This window comes from Pipistrellus kuhlii, unplaced genomic scaffold, assembly GCF_014108245.1.
Source record: "Pipistrellus kuhlii isolate mPipKuh1 unplaced genomic scaffold, mPipKuh1.p scaffold_m20_p_2, whole genome shotgun sequence".
Taxonomy (NCBI): domain Eukaryota; kingdom Metazoa; phylum Chordata; class Mammalia; order Chiroptera; family Vespertilionidae; genus Pipistrellus; species Pipistrellus kuhlii.
In genome coordinates, this window is record NW_023425515.1 from 65,533,631 (window position 1) to 65,541,813 (window position 8,183).

The 8,183-nt window shown below is 41.4% G+C and overlaps 1 pseudogene; it reads right to left on the reverse strand.

The window, feature by feature from the left end:
* Window positions 1-7,130: 7,130 nt before the first annotated feature.
* LOC118722955 lies at window positions 7,131-7,981 on the reverse strand (annotated as a pseudogene).
* Window positions 7,982-8,183: the final 202 nt, after the last annotated feature.

Sequence of the window (8,183 nt, forward strand, 5' to 3'; positions counted from 1 at the left end):
ATGTTACAAAGTTTCTATATCTTTGGTGAATACTGTCATATGCCACACAGATTTTTCTTCAGGATTAAAATATTTATTCATACAGGAGCTGAAAATCCTTCTAAAAGAAGGCCTTTAACCTATTTAGAAAAGTGCCTCAATTAAAGACACCTGACTTGCTGATGGTAACATTTTCCATGGGCAGCTTCCATCCAATGACTAATCGCATGTGAGTATATGAAGATCCCTTGTATCAACCTGGGACAACTTTCAATGGCCATCTCATTCCTGAGATGTGTGGACACCTGGGGTTTTCATTGGACCTGTACCTCAACTCTACTTCCTTCCCTACTCAGTTCTGCTTCCTGCCTCTCCCTTTCACAGGTCTTGATCCTAAAATCACTCCCTAATAATTTTTTATTATGTTCATTTTCATATCTGGATCTGCTCCTTGGAGAATCCAGGCTGGAGTACTTTGTATTTGGTCTATCTATCTATCTATCTATCTATCTATCTATCTATCTATCATCTATCTAGCTATCTAGCTATCTAGCTATCATCTATCCATCTATCTATCATCCATCTATCTTTCTCTACCTATCATCTATCATTTATCTATTCTTACATACACTTAAAAAATTATAATTAATTTTTTATGTGAATTTAAACATTTTTAATATGCCAAATGACAGTTCTCAATTACCTACCTTCAGGTTCTCTGAAATAAAAATTAGTTACTTCATTAAAAATTATAACATGCATGAGTGATTGAGGCTCTACTATGAGTAATATTGCCGAAGAAATTTAACTATGTATGTAATGTTATAAGATGTGTTTATGTTTATCAAAAGAAAATATGAGCTAACTGGGCTCATAGAAACATGTTAATATAGAACAGTCTGTACCCTGGTGGGTCTTGAGAATGTACTAGAGAATTATACGGAAGAAACTACAATCAGTATTGTGAGGATAAGACTTGGCAGAAACTTCTGAAAACAGAGTGGATGCAATTCTTTGGCAACTAAGCAACAATTCAGTAAAGATGACTATGTTAATTACAACTGAACAAATCTTTCTTATTTCCCAGTCTCTGTCAATGGAGGGCAATTGAGCAATAATTATTTTTCAAAGGACAGAAAATAGATGCAGTTGGCTGAGGCCCAACTGATTTATTCACCACATTTTTGCATTTTCATCAAATCCAGAACTAATGACTATCACTATTATTTATTGTAATCATTAAAAATAGTTGTATCATTTCTTGTAGTCCAAGTTTGTTCATGGCCTGATCTCTGCTTATCACTTCTGCCTCATCCCTTGTCCTCCCCTGCCTGCTCTCCCCTGACACCCAACCCAAGCCACACATGCTGCTTCTGAATAAACCTTGTGCTCTTGTCACAGTCAAATGATCAAGAGGGCAGAGGCTGCATCCAGGCCAGTCCTATATTTACGCTGCCACTCTCCAAGTGTGTGACCTACAGTGAGTTACTTTATTACTTTATGCTTTAATTTCCTCATCTGTAAAATGAGAATAATGTTAGTACCTACCTCATTAGGTTGGGAAAGGGTTAAGTAGAGAGTGCTTGGTTCACAGTAGCTCAAATATTTTCTGGTGCTCTGCTGTTTGGGAGCAATGACTTATTCCTGTTTAGGGAATCTTCTGCTCCATTTTCCACTCTAAATCTATTACACTGTTTGGGAGTATATTAAATGTGTGTGTTTAAACATTTCTAATTCTACTCATGAATATGTATAATGAAGCATTCATTTTTGATAGAGTACTTGTGCATGTGGATTATTGCATGATTGTTGAGAAGTTAATGAAAATTTTATTAAAAGTGATCCTGTTGCCTAGAGACAACATAGATGCCTAGAAATATTTCTATAAATTTTGTATTGAACAACTGAAGGATAGATGTAGATTTGTTTCTTTTTATGAAAATAATTAAGTACTTTCCTTTAAATTATTTGGGGAAGACAGCGGGGAGGATAGCTAAAGCAAACATGGAGAAATATTGATAACTGTCGACTGGAAGATATTTGGGATATGGAGTTTATTAGTCCAGATGCTCTGAGAAACAGACACTAAGATAAGATTAAAGGTTTTATTTTATTAAAAGAAATGGCTATGAGAAAGGAAAGAGAGAAGGAGCCAGAAAGGCTGGGAGAGTATCATTCTAAATGCAAGTCTGACCCTCAGTGAAGGAAGGAAGAAAGAAAGGCAGGGTCAATGCATCTGAGACTGCAGTGCTGTGGAAACCAGAGAGTCAATGGGTCTGGGCTGCCTGTCTCTACTTGTGCCAATTCAGCAGAGACAAGGTTGAACTGTATATGAGCATTTAGTCCAATACTGGTGGCAGTACAGGAGAGCACGAGGTCATCCATAAAAATCTGCTCTCCCCACCACCCTAAGCCAGCTGCTTATACTTATACTAGTATTGTATGGAAAGAGGAAGTTTATATGGGAAAGTAAGCAAAGTGCATAAGATTGGATATGCAAAATGGGCAGTTTACAGGCAATGTGGGCTGGGGTTTGCAGAGGCCTGGGGGTTGCAAAGGGATGGCACCTCTGGTTTCTGCAACTTGGTTGTTAATCTTTCCATGATAATAGGCAGGTCCATGAGGATGGGCTGACTTTCCAGGTGAGCTCCCAGGTACCCACAACAACTTCCAGCCAGGTTAGAATGTGCTTTCTTTAAGCAAAACAAAATAATCATTGTTAACAGAGCATGATTAATATTCTATGTAATAAAAGCCCAGCGACCGAAGCAGAGAACGACCAGAATAACCAGAGACCAGACCTTGCCCTCCCCCTGACTGGCCCCGCCCCCCAGCAAGGACCCCCACCCAGATCAGGGGCGTGGCTGCCTTGCAAACCACCCACAGCCCCTTGGACCTCTATCTTGTATAATAAAAGGGTAATATGCAAATTGACTCTAACAGCTAACAGCAGAATGACCAGAATGACCATTTGACCATTCACTATATTAACGGGGGGGGGGGGGATCACATTGAAACCTGTAAAGAATTTTTTTTTTTTTTTTGTGAGTTTATTTGAGCCTTACTGTCAGCATATGCCAGGAAGCAGAACCTCAAGGGATTGAGATAATGCTCCGAAGAAGGGCTGGTTACATTTCTCTATTTATAAACTGAAAGCAAAGGAGGGACATAGGTGAGTTACATGAAATTCATTGGTGATGGAGTAAGGAGGCGGGAGAAAGCAAAGCGGTGGGAAACTCCTGGGATTGGATAAAAAGTAAAATGATGGATGTGTACTCGGGTGAGTGCAGGAACAATTAACATGGTAATGAAGGAATTTGAGGCATCTGTCCTGGCGCCCACCACATTTGGTTGTTCCCCTGGGGCTCCGGAAAAAGGGAAGTTACAAGTTACCCAGACATCTCATAGATATGCTATCTTGGAGGCAGAAAGGCAAATGGGCTCAGTAAAAAGATCAAAGTTGATCTTTGTCTGGGAAAATATCTGGGACATGACTACTTACTATAACCTGTTAGATATTTAATTTTCAAACCATCTTTTGTGGTTATCTTAGGTCTCTGGGTTTGCAAGACTGCCACGCAGGCCTTCCCTGAGCTTGTCAGGTTAGCAGGTGGCTCTTTTCTTTCACAACTATGAGAAGCACTGACCACCTCTTGCTTGGTTTATTTTCCCAGCCAGCAGGCTCCAATTGCCTGATGGTGAACAGGGAACCAGGAATGGGTGGTGGGAGACGTGTGTGGCACCAGGCCAAGGCCCCTGCCCCACTGTTGTCCCACACACGCAGAGGGCGACGCACAGCATTAGCAGAGCCAGCAAGCGAGTGGGAATGACTGAGCTCTCAGTTCCTTCCCCCAACCATCAGTCTCTGATCTCTGGTGGAGAACGGGAACTGGGTAGGTGGTGGCAGGGATGGGACCCAGCGAGTGAGTGGAACGGCGGCTAACCTTTTGGTCCCTGCCCCAGCCATCATGCTCCAATAGCCCGATGGCAAACAAGGAACCAGAGGTGGCTGGTGGTGGAGGTGGGGCGGGCTGCAGGCAGCGGGGGAAGATGACCCTGATCACCTGCCAGGCCTAGGAATGGTACCCGTGCATAAATTTCATGCACCTGGCCTTTAGTTTCTTATAATCACAGCTCATCACCAATATTCCACTTCTGGCCCTCACACTGTCTTGGAGTCTAATGACAGTGTGCCCACATCCTTCAGGGAAAGTCACCAGTCAGGCTTGTCTTAGCATCTCTGCCTTGTTCGAGGAGTCCAGCTCTGGGGAGGTGCCACCTCAGCACCATCACAGACCCGCATCCCTTAAAAAGTAGGACTGTAAAGCATGCTCTCTTGATTGACACATTAATAGTTAATTAAACTAATCTCTTTAATAAAAAAAAAATTAAATGCATAGAAGCCCTGGAGGAAAGAAGTCTCTCTTCTTTTACCTTGGCTGGCACTCTATAGGGAGAACATCCTGGAATTCTCTGCTAATAGGTTCCGGCGGAGAGGCTGGCATGTGTTTAGAAGACTGAAATGCCTGCCGGTTCACATTCATTCAGTTCCCGACGCTGGCTGTTACTCTCACCAACAGGATTACCATGTGCTCAGCCCTGCTGCTGTGCTCATATCTCTCACAAGCTGCTGAATGGTTGCAGGAATGCTTTAAAAAGTCCGTATTTATTTTCCCAGGGACTCATGGCACCCTGCTTTTGGTCTAATAATGGTTTTGCATTGTGTATTTCAAACTTATGGAGCGTTAGTTAATTCCTACAATGCATGTCAGCAATGTAATTAAATCTAATTTTTAATAGATCAGTCCGATTAACTGGTTACTTGTGAGCCTCCCCAAGTACAATTTTTCTCTTCAAAGCACTAAAAATAACATCTTTGCAGAATCCTCCAAAATGTGTGCTGTAAGCCAGTTGCCACAATTAAAATGGAATTATTCATTCAAGCATTTTATCTGCATCTGAGTATTTGACAATGGTGGCAGATAGCAACATAACAGATATGGGGAAATGTTCTGGATGTAATTTTTTCACTTTTGCCACTTAATTTCCTGTCACACATTGATTTCTGATGACACAATTTCTTGTCATACATTGCTTTCAAAACCCTCAGAATCCCAAATCATTCCTTCTATTTGTTGTTTTCCTTGATTCCTCATTAGATTTCCCTGACTTCCCTTGGATACCATACTCTATTCACTCTTCTTCGCATCTAAATATTTTTTATTATCCTAATTTAATTTAGGGATGGGGGCATATCAAACCAACAAAACGTGTATCAATCAACTAAAAGACCACTCAAATTTAAATATATATACATAAAACCCAGGACTGTTAATTTTTTTGTTTTCTGCTCACTCAACAAATCAATCAATATATCTTTCATATTTATAATTTTCTTGTCATTTTTTTTCTACTGTGTTGGTCTTACCTATTCATTTATTGCCCATATTACTGCAATAGCTTTTTTTTTTTTAATGTAATATCCTAAAGTGCTTACTTTTAGTAATCACTGAAAATAAAACAGAAACTATAATGGAAGAATATACAAGACAAATGCTTCTTCATAAAAGGGGAAATCAATAAACATACACTTTCTTAGTGTTCAAGTATCAGTAACCAATGGTACATTCTTTATTGGTGTTCTAGGAAATTCCAGTACAATTAACAAATGGAAAGGATTTTATTATCAATAACCAATGAAATTGTCATGCAGGTGGTTTCTTTACCTGGAGAAAAGTTAGGATAAGATGAGTAATATAATATATAACTAAAGGCCCGGTGCATGAATTTGTGCATGGGTGAGGTCCCTCGTCCTGGCCGGCAATCAGGGCCAATCAGGGCAATCACACCCAGTCCTAATCAGGTTCAATTGGCATGGGCTGGCCAGGGGGAGGGGTCATAGGAGGTTGGTTGTTGGAGCACACTGACCACTGGGGGAAGCTCCTGCATTGAGCATATGCCCCCTGGTGGTCAGTGCACATCATAGAGACTGGTCAAGTGATCAAGCTGTTGACCAGTCATAATAGTTGATTAGGCTTTTATATATATAGACTAGGGGCCCAGTGCATGAATTCATGCACCTTGAAAAGAACTGTGGACCTCAAGGCTGTGGTGGGTACAAGGGTGGGTTTCAGCCCATCCTCCAAACTCCTGCCTGGCCCCTCCTTCCACAGCCCCCAGTCCCCTTCCTGCCAGCAGTGCTGCTTCCACTGCTGCTGCTCCCACACTCTAACTGCGCCAGCCCCACTTGGACCCACTGATAATGCAAAGTGATTGGGGCCAGCGCCAGCAGCAGATGTGAGTAGGGCTGACACCATTAGTGGATGTGAGCTGTAGCTGCTGCCCTGATGGCCCTTCAGGGGCAGGGGGAGGTGGAGAAGCCCCCAGGAGCCATCAGGGCCAGCAGCCACCCACTTGTACCCACTGATGGTGCCAAGCAATCAGAATCAGCACTGGGTGCCAGCAACAGTTGTGAGTGGTGGCTCTTGTACCAGCAGCAGGTGTGAGCGCCAGGCAGGACTGCAGTGCATGGGAGCAAAGAATTTTCAACAACCACCAAAGGCTCACCCCAGTGATAGCAATCAGTGCCCTGCCTTGGACTAGTGCCCCCCATCACCCGTTCCACCATCCTGCCACACCTGATGCCCAACATGTTCCATGCTCTGCTGGCTACTGTTGAAGCCCACCATGTTCTGTGCTTTCTCCCTGGTGGTCAGCGCACATCATAGTGACTGGTTGTCCAATTGTCTGGTTGTTCTGGTAGTTCCACTGTTCAGTATATTTGCATATTAACCTTTTATTATATAGGACTAGAGGCTTGGTGGATGAAATTCATGCAAGAGTAAGCCTTCCTTCCTGTGGCTGCTGGCACCAGTTTCCCTCTGACACTCGGAACCTGGGCTTCCCTCACAGTCCTGGTTTCGTCTGGAAGGTCATCCAGAAGGACAACTGGTCTAATTAGCATATTATACTTTTATTATTATAAATAGTATGTGGAAGTCCTAGAATGTCTTGGAGCTTTTCTATATTTTACATATAGAAAGCAATTATTTATATTTTGGGTCATATTGGTAATTTTAATACAGAAATAAATGGGCAATACTGTTTAAAATTAAGTTTTTGAATACACTCTCATGATTGATATTTATGCCTCAACTGCCATGAAACAGACTGTTATTGAAAAGAACCTTTCCTTCTTTTTTTTTAACACTGAATTCAGGCTCTTTCAGAGCTTTCACGTTTTTGCTTTTAGATCAGATGGTACTGTTATATTTAAGTTGCACATTTCTGTCAAAAAAAAAAGCAAATCTCCATTTTCATTGCCATCAATGAAACAGTCAGAAGGTCATAACACTTGTATTTAATCCCCAACTTGTCCAACATCTGAGTGAGACTGGTCGATGTGACATGCTGGCAGAGGTCATTCCAGGGTAAGTGGGATCCATACTTTTTCCATTGCCTTGTCCAAGCCACTGGTTCCTGACACAAGAATAATGAGAATTTTAGCCTTGATATCTAATGGACTATGGAAGAATGTCAGGATAATTGGGATGTCTTTTACATAATACATAATCTGAATCATATGAATAAAGTCCCTTTCTGAAGTTCTTTTTTTCCATCATTCTATTTTGATATTTAGATGATGTCTCCTTATACCAAGCAAACTTTAGTATGTCCTTATGGTCTTGTGATTTGGCTTCAAATTCTTTGTACTTGAAAATTTGTTCAACACTTGGTTCAGCAACTTAATTGTTGATATGAACTCCTGGGTATTGAGCCTGCACTTTCGAGAGAATTTGAAGATCAATTTCATCACACCTCTGTCAATGCTTAGAATCTTAATTTCTGATTTGTTGTCTTCGATCCTTACAATTCTGTCTGGCAGCGTTTTGTCTGTGAATTCCCACATGCACTGGTATTCTGTGGGCTTGTTGAGAAACCTCTAAAAAGATTCCACATATCTGCTGTGATCAGGAAACAGGTTCCTCATGGAAGAGGCCATATTTCGTTTTCTCTGCAGTAGCTTCTGATCAGGTCTCCCTGTCTCTAGTTCACCCCCTTGCTAATTTCTTTTATTCAGCATGGCTAGTATAATTCCTAGAAATGTCCTCACTTGAAAACGGACAATGCCTGTTATTTATTTATCAAAATGAAACTCTTCAGCTTTTCTACCTAAAGTAAAATACTGACCTCTAACCAGTAGA